Source organism: Schistocerca cancellata, chromosome 1 (genome assembly GCF_023864275.1).
Source record: "Schistocerca cancellata isolate TAMUIC-IGC-003103 chromosome 1, iqSchCanc2.1, whole genome shotgun sequence".
In the NCBI taxonomy this organism is placed as follows: Eukaryota; Metazoa; Arthropoda; class Insecta; order Orthoptera; family Acrididae; genus Schistocerca; species Schistocerca cancellata.
The window spans coordinates 10180912-10195162 of NC_064626.1; the positions used below are offsets into that span (position 1 = coordinate 10180912).

The 14251-nt window shown below is 41.4% G+C and overlaps 1 protein-coding gene across 2 annotated transcripts in view; it reads left to right on the forward strand.

The window, feature by feature from the left end:
- The window catches only part of LOC126164011 (kanadaptin), a 318048-nt gene that overhangs the window by 1489 nt on the left and 302308 nt on the right, over positions 1-14251 (forward strand). The gene's annotated exons all lie outside the window — the stretch shown is intronic.

A 14251-nucleotide genomic window follows, 5' to 3' on the forward strand; every position in this document is an offset into this window, starting at 1 on the left:
CAATAGCAAGTGTGTGAAATATAGAACAATGACTTACATCTTCATCTATATTCTGCAAATCACTATGAGCTGCATGGCAGAGGGTATGTCCCATTGTACCAGTTATTAGGATTTCTTCCTTTCCGTTCACGTATGTAGCATGGGAATAATGTTTGTTAGAATGCCCCTGAGAGTACACAAATTATTATAATCTTATCCTCATGGTCCCTGTGTGAGCAATACATAGGGGGTTGTATATCCCTAGAGCAATCATTTAAAGCCAGTTCTTGAAAATTTGGTAATAGACTTTCTCGGGATAGTTTACATCTGTCTTCAAGAGTCTGCTATTTCAGTTCTTTCATTATCTGTGTGACACTCTTCCATGGGTTAAACAAACTGTGAACATTTGAGCTGCCCTTCTCTCTGTATACGTTCAATATCCCGTTACTCCTATCTGGGGGTCGACAGAAGCGTCCGATCCCACGCGTCGGCTTTGACCCTTGACGTAAGGATGTTGTGTGTGACGTCATGACGGCGCGGAGTTTGGTTTGAGTGTGGCTGTCTCCAGTTCTGTTTTATCTTATTTTATTTACTTTTCTGATCTGTTCGTTCTATCTCATGAGATTTTTTTTAAATTTAAAAACACTTATTACTTATTTTAATTGTCTGTTTCCTCCAATTTCTGTTTTAGTTTATTATATTTATCTTTCTGATCTGTTCGTTCTATCCCGTGAGATTTTTTTTTTAAAAAGACAAAAAACACTAATCTGCTACTGAAGCATCTTTATCTTCTATGGGTTGCAGGGGTTACGACCCCTGGGGAGGTGGGTGGGTATTCATGCATGGCTGTCTTCACTTACACGTTGTAGCTACGCAAGGCGTCTAAATTTATTTATATTTAGTTTTCTCCCCACCCAAAACACCCCATTTCCCGCGCTTGTCCCGTTAGTGTCATTAGGCTTCTTGTGGAAAGTGTGTTTTTTTGTTTTGGTTTCCGCCATATTTGTGACGTCATGGGTCAAAGCAGACGGGCGGGATCGGACGCTTCCGTATTTCCCTATCTGGTACAGGTCCCATACACATGAGCAGTATCCTAGGAAGGGTCGCACGAGAGATTTGTAAGCAATGTCTTTTGTAGACTGATTGTGCTTCCTCAGTATTCTACCAATAACCCAAATCTACCACATGCTATACCAATGACTGAACCTATATAATCATTTCATTTCATATACCTGCATTTCATTTTCCTATGTATGAGTTGGCCGATTCCAGCAGTACCTCATTGACATTGTAGTCATAGGGTACTACGTATTTTCGTTTTGTGAAATGCAAAATCTTAAATTTCTGAACATTTAGAGTAAGTTGCCAATCTCTGCACCTTGTTGAAATCTTATCTGACTGAATATTTATACAGCTTCTCTCAGATAGCACTTCATTACTAATAACTGCATCATCTGCAAAAATCCTGATTTTATTATTAATATTGTCTGCAAGGTCATTAATATACAATATGAACAACAAGAGTCCCAACACACTTCCCTGGGGCACACCCCAACCTACTTCTACATCTGACGATGACTCTCCATCCAAGATAACATGCTACATCATCTTTACCAAAAAGTCCTCAGTCCAGTCACAAATTTCACTTGATACCCCATATGTTCGTACTTTGAGAATAAGTGTAATTGTGGTAGTGAGCCAAATCCTTTTCTGAAATCAAGAACCACTGCATTTAGGTCATTCCATGTCTATTCAACCAATTTGAGAAAATGTTCTTAAGTTCCCCTGCCAATTAGTTCCAGAATTATGGCTTGTGAAAGAAGGTGGTGTGACCCGGAAATTGTAACCCGAATCTGGCAATCTTATCTTCAGACCCAACTTCAGGTATTAATAATTTTGGAACTATTCTGCACAGTCCAGTGGAATTTTTACAACCCAAACATACACTAAGAGAACACACTCTATGAATTAAAACACCAACAACATATTTCTGAGGGAAAAATAAAAAATTCCGAAATGTGATTAAAAAACTGTAATACGTTAAAAGGTACATATTGTAGGTGCCCTCTATGCCAAATATAATTCACTCAAAAATGATACAAAATTTTTTTTATTTTATTTATTTATTTATTTATTTATTTTTTTGTGGTAAGCTTAATGTGGCCTAAACACACACAGAACTCATCTTGCCCATATCAGTCACACAAACAGAGTTACATGCACATGGAAATACAAAAATTTGAAAAATTACCTGAAAAACATGGATTTTCGAAGTGTGGTAGCACAAAAGGGACAAGTGGTATCCAAGCCAAATTTCAAACACTGCTGCATAAGTAGACCATAATATAATATGTGGCAAAATTTCAACTTGTTATTGCAAGGCATTTGTGTACAATAAAAGTTAACAGAGATGTATTTGGTTACGTTTCTTCTAACACGATTTAGCAAGTAATAGTGATGATGCAGACAGCTTGTTTCTGATAAAGCTGCAGCAATTGTTGGAAACCATTAGGCAACAGAAAGTTAAACAATGGTAGTTTTCAGGGACAGAATGAGTCATTGTTAGGCAGGAACAACAAAGGAAACAAGCAACAATTACAGGTTACTCATGTTTTTAAGGTTCTAGTTCAGACTGGTCAGTACTGTTGTGAAAAGTCACTATGGAGGCAGAAGAGTGTACTAGTGGTGCTTTTGTTCAAACAAGTTGCAGTATTGGTAGAGCACAAGCATCTGAATGCCATAAAACAACATATGGAACAGAATGTGGCATTCACTTTGTACTGTATGGTCTGGATGAATCGGACCAAGATTTGTTGCTATGGAGATCCGGGATACACCCTGTGGGCACAAGAAGTACAGTTCCAGGAAACTTAAGTGTTTGTTATCATAATAGGAAAGCGTTTCTGGATAAGTATTCTTTCCTACAAAGAAGTTGTTTTGATCCATTTCAGATTCATAAGAAGACAGAGAAATTGATATAAAATCAGTATTGAAAGTGAATCAGTGCATGGGACTTAACATGAAACCAGGACAAAAGTTATGTTCCAGGTGTGTTAAACTGCTAAAAAATGAAGAATATTCTGATAATTTACATGACAGGGACGAAGAGTATCAGCCACCTACAACCACAGCGGATGAGCAATTAAATAATTCAGTGACTGCTCTTGGTTTGTCTCCCATGAAGACACCCAAAGTTGGGAAAAGAGACAGGCCCAGCTATGGTAGAAGAAAACTACAAGAAGCTCAAATGGAATTAAAACACAAAATAGCTGACACACTAATGGTGGAAGAGGAAGAACTATCTGCTCCAAAGGGACAGAAATCATGCCAAAAATGCTCTGATTTGGACAAAATTGTGCACGATTTGGAAGAAAAATGTGCCATATCCACACGCCAGAAAAAAGTAGCTATTCTTACCCTTTCACCTTCCAGCTGGTCTATTGACTACACTGCAAAGGAATTCAATGTTTCTACATATATGGTACAGCAAGCTAGGAAAATAAAAGTAACCCAAGGGGTGCTTCCCCAACTTCAGCAGGCTCAGGGTAAGCAATTGAGTTCAGAAATAAAGGTGCTAGTGTTGGAGTTTTATGAAAATAATGACTATAGCCGAATAATGCCTGGAAAAAAGGCTATGTAACAGTGAAAATGCGAAATGTACATGTACAGATGCAAAAAAGAATGTTGCTATGCAACATATCAGAACAATATGTAGAATTCAAGGAAAAGTATCCCAAGGCCAAAGTAGGTTTATCATCTTTTTTCAATCTTTGGCCAAAATGGGTTGTGCCTGTAAGTGCTAGGGGCACACACAATGTTTGTGTATGTGAGACACATCAAAATTCGTGCGGTAGCGTTCTCGCTTCCCACGCCCGGGTTCCCGGGTTCGATTCCCGGCGGGGTCAGGGATTTTCTCTGCCTCGTGATGGCTGGGTGTTGTGTGTTGTCCTTGGGTTAGTTAGGTTTAAGTAGTTCTAAGTTCTAGGGGACTGATGACCATAGCTGTTAAGCCCCATAGTGCTCAGAGCCATTTGAACCCATCAAAATGCTAAGCTGATGTTTGCTGCTACAAAGGATTCTGGTCTGGATTACAAAGGTGCAATGAAGCTGCTAGCATGTGACATCAGTTCGTACCAGTGCATGATACGCAGGTGTGAAAAGTGTCCTGGTAAGGCAAATCTTGCAGAATACATGAACATCTACATCCACACTCCGCAAGCCACCTGACGGTGTGTAGCGGAGGGTACCTTGAGTACCTCTATCGGTTCTCCCTTCTATTCCAGTCTCGTATTGTTCGCGGAAAGAAGGATTGTCGGTATGCCTCTGTGTGTGCTCTAATCTCTCTGATTTTATCCTCATGGTCTCTTCGTGAGATATACATAGGAGGGAGCAATATACTGCTTGACTCCTCAGTGGAGGTATGTTCTCGAAACTTATGTTCTCGAAACTTAAACAAAATCCCACACCGAGCTACTGAGCGTCTCTCCTGCAGAGTCTTCCACTGGAGTTTATCTATCATCTCCGTAACGCTTTCACGATTACTAAATGATCCTGTAATGAAGCGCACTGCTCTCTGTTGGATCTTCTCTCTCTCTCTTCCATCAACCCCATCTAGCACGGATCCCACACTGCTGAGCAGCATTCAAGCAGTGGGCGAATAAGCGTACTGTAACCAACTTCCTTTGTTTTCAGATTGCATTTCCTTAGGATTCTTCCAATGAATCTCAGTCTGGCATCTGCTTTACCGACGATCAACTTTATTTAAATCACTCCTAATGCGTACTCCCAGATAATTTATGGAATTAACTGCTTCCAATTGCCGACCTGCTATATTGTAGCTAAATGATATGGGGTCTTTCTTTACACATTCGCAGCACATTACACTTGTCTACATTGAGATTCAATTGCCATTCCCTGCACCATGCGTCAATTCGCTGCAGATCCTCCTGCATTTCAGTACAATTTTCCATTGTTACAACCTCTCGATATACCACAGCATCATCCGCTAAAAGCCTCAGTGAACTTCCGATGTCATTTAGAATGACATGCCGTGTTCTGTTATCTACGAACTCTTCAATCCAATCGCACAATTGGTCTGATAGTCCATATGCTCTTACTTTGTTCATTAAACGACTGTGGGGAACTGTATCGAACGCCTTGCGGAAGTCAAGAAACACGGCATCTACCTGTGAACCCGTGTCTATGGCCCTCTGAGTCTCGTGGACGAATAGCGCGAGCTGGGTTTCACACGATCGTCTTTTTCGAAACCCATGCTGATTCCTACAGAATAGATTTCTAGTTTCCGGAAAAGTCATTATACTCGAACATAATACGTGTTCCAAAATTCTACAACTGATCAACGTCAGAGGTATAGGTCTATAGTTCTGCACATCTGTTCGACATCCCTTCTTGAAAACGGGGATGACCTGTACCCTTTTCCAGTCCTTTGGAACGCTACGCTCTTCTAGAGACCTACGGTACACCGCTGCAAGAAGGGGGGCAAGTTCCCTCGCATACTCTGCGTAAAATGGAACTGGTATCCCATCAAGTCCAGCGGCCTTTCCTCTTTTGAGCAATTTTAATTGTTTCTCTATCCCTCTGCCGTCTATTTCGATATCTACCATTTCGTCATCTGTGCGACAATCTAGAGAAGGAACTACAGTGCAGTCTTCCTCTGTGAAACAGCTTTGGAAAAAGACATTTAGTATTTCGGCCTTCGTCTGTCATCCTTTGTTTCAGTACCATTTTGGTCACAGAGTGTCTGGACATTTTGTTTTGATCCACCTACCGCTTTGACATAAGACCAAAATTTCTTAGGATTTTCTGCCAAGTCAGTACATAGAACTTTACTTTCAAATTCATTGAACGCTTCTCGCATGGCCCTCCTCACATTACATTTCGCTTTGCGTAATTTTTGTTTGTCTGCAAGGTTTTAGCTATGTTTATGTTTGCTGTGAAGTTCCCTTTGCTTCAGTTTTCTAACTCGTTGTTGTACCATGGTGGCTCTTTTCCATCTCTTACGGTCTTGCGTGACACATACTCATCTAACGCATATTGTACGATGGTTTGTCCACTGATCCTCAACACTATCTGTACTTAAAACAAAACTTTTGTGTTAAGCCGTATGGTGAACTCCTTATGGATGACGATGAACTTGTTTCTTATAAACAATGGACACACATGGATTGCACGAGTCTTGAAACAAAGCAGAGTACAGTGGAAGATTTTGTTGAAGTGTGTTGTCAAAAAATGGACAAGCGGACTGTACACAGCTTCACAGCAACAGCACAATCGGCTTATCTCCAGTTTTGTAAGGATAATTTGAAACGAAATGAAATTATAATAATACTAGACTTTTCTGAAAATTAAGTATTTATAGTTCAAGATGCCATCCAAGGATATCATTGGGACAACAGTCAAGCAACTCCCCAGCCATTTGCGATTTACTATAGAGGTGAATCAGGTGATGTGTCTGTCATGAACCTGTGCGGTTTTAGTGATTGTTTAATTCGTGATGCCATTGCAGTTCATGCCCACATTCGCACTGTCATGGCATATGTGAAAAACAAGCTGCCTCACGTACATTTTGCGAAATACTTCAGTGATGGAGCAGCTAGTCAGTACAAAAACTGTAAAAATCTCAAAAATTTATGCATGCATTACCACAATTTTCAGATTCATGCAGAATGGAATTTTTTCACAATCAGTCGTGGTAAAAATGTATGTGATGGTATCGGTGCTACCATTAAGCGCACGGCATCATGAGCTAATTTGCAGCACCCTACAGAAGGTCACATTCTAACACCTCTTCAATTATTTACCTGGGTACAGAAAAATGTCTCTGGCATACAATCATTCTACGTTTCGAAAGAGGAGGTGAAATCAGTCGAAGAGTTGCTAAAAAGCAGACTAGAACACGTTAAAACTGTTGCAGGCGCGAGGAGCTATCATCACTTCTCTCCAGCAGACTCTGACAATGTGCAGATGAGCAGACTGTCCGGTTATAACTAAAGGTTCATGCACAACATGTGTGTTCACAGTGTGTCTGACTCAGGATTCAGAAGCAAAAGCAGCAACATACAACCAGGTTGCTACGTTATTGCTGTTTATGATGACAAATGGTACTTAGGATGTGTTGCAGAGTGCTGTGAAGCAGAAGGTGATGTATTTGTGAACTTCATGGCACCAGCAGGACCAGCAAGATCATTTCATTGGCCACATTTGGCAGACAGGTGTTGGATTTTCAGAATGAGATTTTCACTCTGCAGCGGAGTGTGCGCTGATACGAAACTTCCTGGCAGATTAAAACTGTGTGCCCGACCGAGACTCGAACTCGGGACCTTTGCCTTTCGCGGGCAAGTGCTCTACCAACTGAGCTACCGAAGCACGACTCACGCCCGGTCTCACAGCTTTACTTCTGCCAGTATCTCGTCTCCTACCTTCCAAACTTTACAGAAGCTCTCCTGCGAACCTTGCAGAACTAGCACTCCCGAAAGAAAGGATATTGCGGAGACATGGCTTAGTCACAGCCTGGGGGCAAAAGGTCCCGAGTTTGAGTCTCGGTCGGGCACACAGTTTTAATCTGCCAGGAAGTTTCATATCAGCGCACACTCCGCTGCAGAGTGAAAATCTCATTCTGGAAACATCCCCCAGGCTGTGGCTAAGCCATGTCTCCGCAATATCCTTTCTTTCGGGAGTGCTAGTGCTGCAAGGTTCGCAGGAGAGCTTCTCTAAAGTTTGGAAGGTAGGAGACGAGATACTGGCAGAAGTAAAGCTGTGAGACCGGGTGTGAGTCGTGCTTCGGTAGCTCAGTTGGTAGAGCACTTGCCCGCGAAAGGCAAAAGGTCCCGAGTTCGAGTCTCGGTCGGGCACACAGTTTTAATCTGCCAGGAAGTTTCAGGTGTTGGATTCCTTTTGAACATATTCTTATGACAGTTGCAGTTCCTACCACAGTGTCGGGAAGACAGTACAATTTGCCACTCAATGTACAGAGTACAGTAGCTAAAGTGTGGGAGAACTTCTGTTCGAAGCACGATCGACTGTTTTTTAATAGTTAAGGTGCAGTAAACATTAATGATAGGTTGTGTTAATTTGTCTATATGTTGTTGCTTAGTGGTTAAACAATTGTGGGAGAGGAGAAGAAGGAGCAGAACAGTTTACGATATATTTTTACAAAATTATGTTGTAGAACAATGGCCACATCACCAAATACATCTGTCAACTTGCATTGTACACAAATGTCTTGCAATAACATTCTGAAATTTTGAGATAGGCCTATGTAGCATTATGGTCTACTTGTTGTTGTTGTTGTTGTTGTTGTTGTGGTCTTCAGTCCTGAGACTGGTTTGATGCAGCTCTCCATGCTACTCTATCCTGTGCAAGCTTCTTCATCTCCCAGTAACTACTGCAACCTACATCCTTCTGAATCTGTTTAGTGTATTCATCGTTTGGTCTCCCTCTACGATTTTTACCCTCCACGCTGCCCTCCAATACTAAATTGGTGATCCCTTGATGCCTCAGAACATGTCCTACCAACCGATCCCTTCTTCTACTCAAGTTGTGCCACAAATTTCTCTTGTCCCCAATCCTATTCAATACCTCCTCATTAGTTATGTGATCTACCCATCTAATCTTCAGCATTCTTCTGTAGCACCACATTTCAAAAACTTCTATTCTCTTCTTGTCCAAACTATTTATCGTCCATGTTTCACTTCCATACATGGCTACACTCCATACAAATACTTTCAGAAACTACTTGCTGACACTTAAATCTATACTCGATTTTAACAAATTCCTCTTCTTCAGAAACGCTTTCCTTGCCATTGCCAGTCTACATTTTATATCCTCTCTACTTCGACCATCATCAGTTCTTTCGCTCCCCAAATAGCGAAACTCCTTTACTACTTTAAGTGTCTCATTTCCTAATCTAATTCCCTCAGCATCACCTGACTTAATTCGACTACATTCCATTATCCTCGTTTTGCTTTTGTTGATGTTCATCTTATATCCTCCTTTCAAGACACTATCCATTCCATTCAACTGCTCTTCCAAGCCCTTTGCTGTCTCTGACAGAATTACAATGTCATCAGCAAACCTCAAAATTTTTATTTCTTCTCCATGGATTTTAATACCTACTCCAAATCTTATTTTGTTTCCTTTGCTGCTTGCTCAATATACAGATTGAATAACATCGGGGAGAGGCTACAACCCTGTCTTACTCCCTTCCCAACCACTGATTCCCTTTCATGTCCCTCGACTCTTATAACTGCCATCTGGTTTCTGTACAAATTGTAAATAGCCTTTCGCTCCCTGTATTTTACCCCTGCCACCTATAGAATTTGAAAGAGAGTATTCCAGTCAACATTGTCAAATGCTTTCTCTAAGTCTACAAATGCTAGAAACGTAGGTTTGCCTTTCCTTAATCTTTCTTCTAAGATAAGTCGTAGGGTCAGTATTGCCTCACGTGTTCCAACATTTCTGCGGAATCCAAACTGATCTTCGCCGAGGTCGGCTTCTATTAGCTTTTCCATTCGTCTGTAAAGAATACGCGTTAGTATTTTGCAGCTGTGACTTATTAAACTGATAGATCGGTAATTTTCACATCTGTCGATACCTGCTTTCTTTAGGATTGGAATGATTATATTCTTCTTGAAGTCTGAGGGTATTTTGCCTGTCTCATACATCTTGCTCACCAGATGGTAGAGTTTTGTGAGGACTGGCTCTCCCAAGGCTGTCAGTAGTTCCAATGGAATGTTGTCTACTCCTGGGGCCTTGTTTCAACTCAGGTCTTTCAGTGCTCTGTCAAACTCTTCACACAGTATCATATCTCCCATTTCATCTTCATCTACATCCTCTTCCATTTCCATAATATTGTCCTCAAGTACATCGCCCTTGTATATAGACCCTCTATATACTCCTTCCACCTTTCTGCATTCCCTTCTTTGCTTAGAACTGGGTTTCCATCCGAGCTCTTGATATTCTTACAAGTTGTTCTCTTGTCTCCAAAGGTCTCTTTAATTTTCCTGTAGGCATTATCTATCTTACCCCTGGTGAGACAAGCCTCTACATCCTTACATTTGTCCTCTAGCCATCCCTGCTTAGCCATTTTGCACTTCTTGTCGATCTCATTTTTGAGACGTTTGTATTCCTGCTTCATTTACTGAATTTTTATATTTTCTTCTTTCGTCAATTAAGTTCAATATTTCTTCTGTTACCCAAGGATTTCTACTAGCCCTCGACTTTTTACCTACTTGATCCTCTGCTGGCTTCACTACTTCATCCCTCAAAGCTACCCATTCTTCTTCCACTGTATTTCTTTCCCCCATTCCTGTCAATTGTTCCCTTATGCTGTTCCTGAAACTCTGTACAACCTCTGGTTTAGTCAGTTTATCCAGGTCCCATCTGCTTAAATTCCCACATTTTTGCAGTTTCTTCAGTCTTTCAAGGTGTTTCAAACCGTTACTATAAACTCACCATGCTTCCCAGCCCTTCCCGTTCACCATTACACTGTCAGTGATATGTCTACTTATGCAGTGTGTGAAATTTGGCTTGGATACCACTTGTCCCTTTTGTGCTACCACACTTCGAAAATCCATGTTTTTCAGGTAATTTTTCAAATTTTTGTATTTTTGTGTGCATGTAACTCAGTTTTTGTGAATGATGTGGGCATGATGAGTTCTGTGTGTGTTTAGGCCACATTAAGCTTACCACAAAAAAATTTATACCCTTTTTGAGTGAATTATATTTGGCATATGTACCTTTTAGCCTTCACATTTTGGAATTTTTTATTTTCCCTCAGAAATATTTTGTTGGTGTTTTGATTCATGGAGTGTGTTCCCTAAATGGATGTTACTGGGTTGTAAAAATGTCACTGTACTGTGCGGAATAGTTCCAAAGTTATTAAGACCTGAAGTTGGGTCTGAAGATAGATTGCCAGATGTGGGTTGAAATTTCCGGATCATGCCACGTTCTGTCACAAGTCATGATTCTGGAAGTAATTGGCAGGGGAAACTAATACTTTGTACATAATTTTCCAGCATGGTAGAATTAGTGTACTGAATTTCAGTCAAATCTGATACTATGAGCTGGAGCTCGTGGTTGAACTGACATGGAATGACCCATTTATGTAGTTGCCTTGATCCAAAGCTTTCAGTATGTCGTGTGAGAAAAGTGTGAGTTGGGTAGCACTTGATTGATGTTCTTGAAAGTGATGCTTGTTGGCATTGAGGAGGTCACTCTGCTCAAGATGCCTCATTATGTTTGAGGTTAGAATATGTTCTAAGATTGTACAACAAATCAATGGGAAGGATATTAAATAATAGTTTTGTGGATCACTTATACTACCCTTTTTGCAGATGGGTGTGACCTTTGCTTTTTTCCAAGAACAGGGCACAATTTTTTGTTTGAGGGACCTGTGATAATTATAGTTAGAAGAGGGGCTAACTCAGCCACAAATTCATTCCGTCAGGCCCTGGAGCTTTGTTCAGTATTAACAATTTCAGATGTTTCTCAACACCACTGACACTAATACTTATATTATATTCGTGTTTTCAGTGGCACGAGTATTAAATTGGAGCAATTCTCGTAGATTTTCCTTTGTAAAGGAACATTTGAAAACGGAATTAAGCATTTCAGCTTTTGCTTTCCTATCCTCAGTTTCAGTTCCTCTCTTATTCGCTAGGGACTGGTCACTAGCTTTGGTTTCATTAACAGCCTTTACATACAACCAGAATTTCTTTGTATTTTGTGAAATGTCATTTCATAATATTCTCTTACGCTAGTAATTGAAAGTGTCGTACGTTGCTCTCTTGACAGCCAAATGTGTTCCATTCAGTATCTCTGTATCTATACCTCTGTGCTTCGTTTTACACCTGTTACGTAGTAGACTGTTTCCTTGGAAGTTTCTTTATAATGACTGTATACCATGGAAGTTCCCTCCCATTATGAACTGTTCTACTGGGTACATATCTATCCAGTGCATGGTCAACTATTTTAAACTTGAGCTAGAGTTCTTCTACATGCTTCTAACCTGTGCTGAAAGCTTCAAGTTCCTCATTGAGATATGACATTACTGATTTTTTATCTAGTTTACTGAATGTATATATCTTTCTGCTTGTCTTAGTTGTCCTTTGTACCATGGTAATCATTGTTGTCACAACCGCATCGTGGTCAGTGATACCAGTTTCAATGTGGACATCCTCAAGATGTCAGGCCTATTTGTTGCCATTAGATCAAATATATCTCCATCATGAGTAGGGTTCCTGGTAATTTTCAGAGAAGATGTTTAGTAAAGTTTCTCAGGATGTCTTATCATGTCCGCCACTGACAAAAATGTAATTTTCCCAGTTAATTGTTGGATGGTTAAAGTTTCCACTGATGCTTACAATATGATTGGGGAACTTAGATACAAGTGAACTGAGGTTTTCTCTGAAGTTTTCAGTTACATCAGGAGATGAGTCTAGTGGGCGATAGAAGGATTCAGTTATCATTTTATATCCACCCCCCCCCAATACTGAGTCTTGCCCAAGCAATCTCGCATGCAGCTTCAATTTCTGTCTCAATGAGTCCGAAGTTTTTGTTTACTGTGAAAATACAACACTCCTATTTTTCATTTACCTCTCCTTGCGATATACACGTAAATTTTCCCCAAAAATCCCACCGATATGGATTTCACATTTCAATCACCTTTTCTGTACCGAGTATTATTTGAGCTTCACTGGTTTCCATGAGCACTACAAACTCTGGCACTTTGTTGCGAATGCTTCAGTAGTTTACCATTAGGATTTTAATACCTTTGCCTGTGGGAGGCATTTCTTTCGATCTCACACTAATACTTGGGGGTTTCCTGCAGCTATAATTACCTGGATCGGATAGAGTGTCACCTAACATAAAAGACCCTTGTGTGTGCCCCACACACAGTCAGCTACCTGAGTAGCAGCCTATGATGTTTAGTGCACACTTGACCTATTTAGGGGGCCCTACAGTTCTCAGTCCTGTGGCACAAGTGCAGGAAGTCACAGCCTAGCTCGTCAAATTTTTGAAGTCTCTGGTTCAGTCCTTCCACTCGACTCAGAACTGAAGGGTCATGATCAGTTTGGGGGACAATGCTGCAGATTATGAACTTCATTGAAACTCCATGTACAAGGCTAGTCTTTTCAACCTTCTCTGCCAGTCACTGGAATGGCCCAAGAATCCAGGCATCATTTTTTTCTAACATGTGCCACAATCTGCAGTTGGTTGCACCCTGCTCCCTCAATGGCTGCTGGAACACCCTCTTCAACATGTTGAATTAGACCTCCAGGCATATACACTAAGTACACCTTGTGTCCTTTCCTGTCCCTTGTTGCCATTTACCTAAGGGGTACCATCATTCACCGTACATAAGGACTGCCGACCAGTACTAGACTCGTACTCTTTTGTGTTTGCCACCTCCTGACACTGGACAAAACAGGTTTCCCCACAACATGTGAAGCGAGTCCCAGTGAGTCCCACCAGGTCACTTTCAGTTTTAGTTCCACTCAAAAACAGTACTTCAGACTCGGTTACAGGGATCAGTACAACACCCTGAGTCCTCCCCAGTCCCCATCCATCCTGTACAGAACACCGAGATCTACCATTGACATGCCACTCGCAGTCAAGTGGACGGGTAATGTCAGATCCTGTATTTTCTGCAGAGGAGACAGGATCCAAAGGAGAGGACAGTACTTGAGGTGTCTCTCGTACAGGTATCACAAATACATGACCCCCCAGAGGGCTCGCCCCTCTTTGGTGGGTTCGTGCTTGGCTACCACAGGGCCCCAGCCTTCGCAGCAGTTTTTTCGTTCCGTGCTGCATGTCTATCCTCTTGCTATTCTTTCTCCCCTCCCTCGGGGAACATGTCTGCGGTATGCTTGGGAATCTTCTGCCTTCTGTCGCTGATGTGCGAACAGTCTCACCTTTGTTTTTCGCTTCCTCTTCCTTTCTTTGTTTCCATTCTCCTCTTGTTCCTCTGCTTCAGCCTTTCAGGATCGTCTTTTTTCTTCCTACTCCCTGTGCGCTCCTGAGGGCCGGACCACCCGTCTGACGCATTACAGGTGACTGAGTAACACGTAATTCCCAGCCCTGGGTCGACAGGTAAGGTTCGCACGTACCCCCTGTTACAGGCCAGGCCGAGAGATGGGTGATTGCCTGAGCTGTAACCTTCCCAAATTGCCAATTGGTCCCCCAGTCAGGTGTTTGGAAAGTGTGAACAGTCACCTAAGGCGGGGTGCGCCCCCATGTGAAGGTGGCCCCC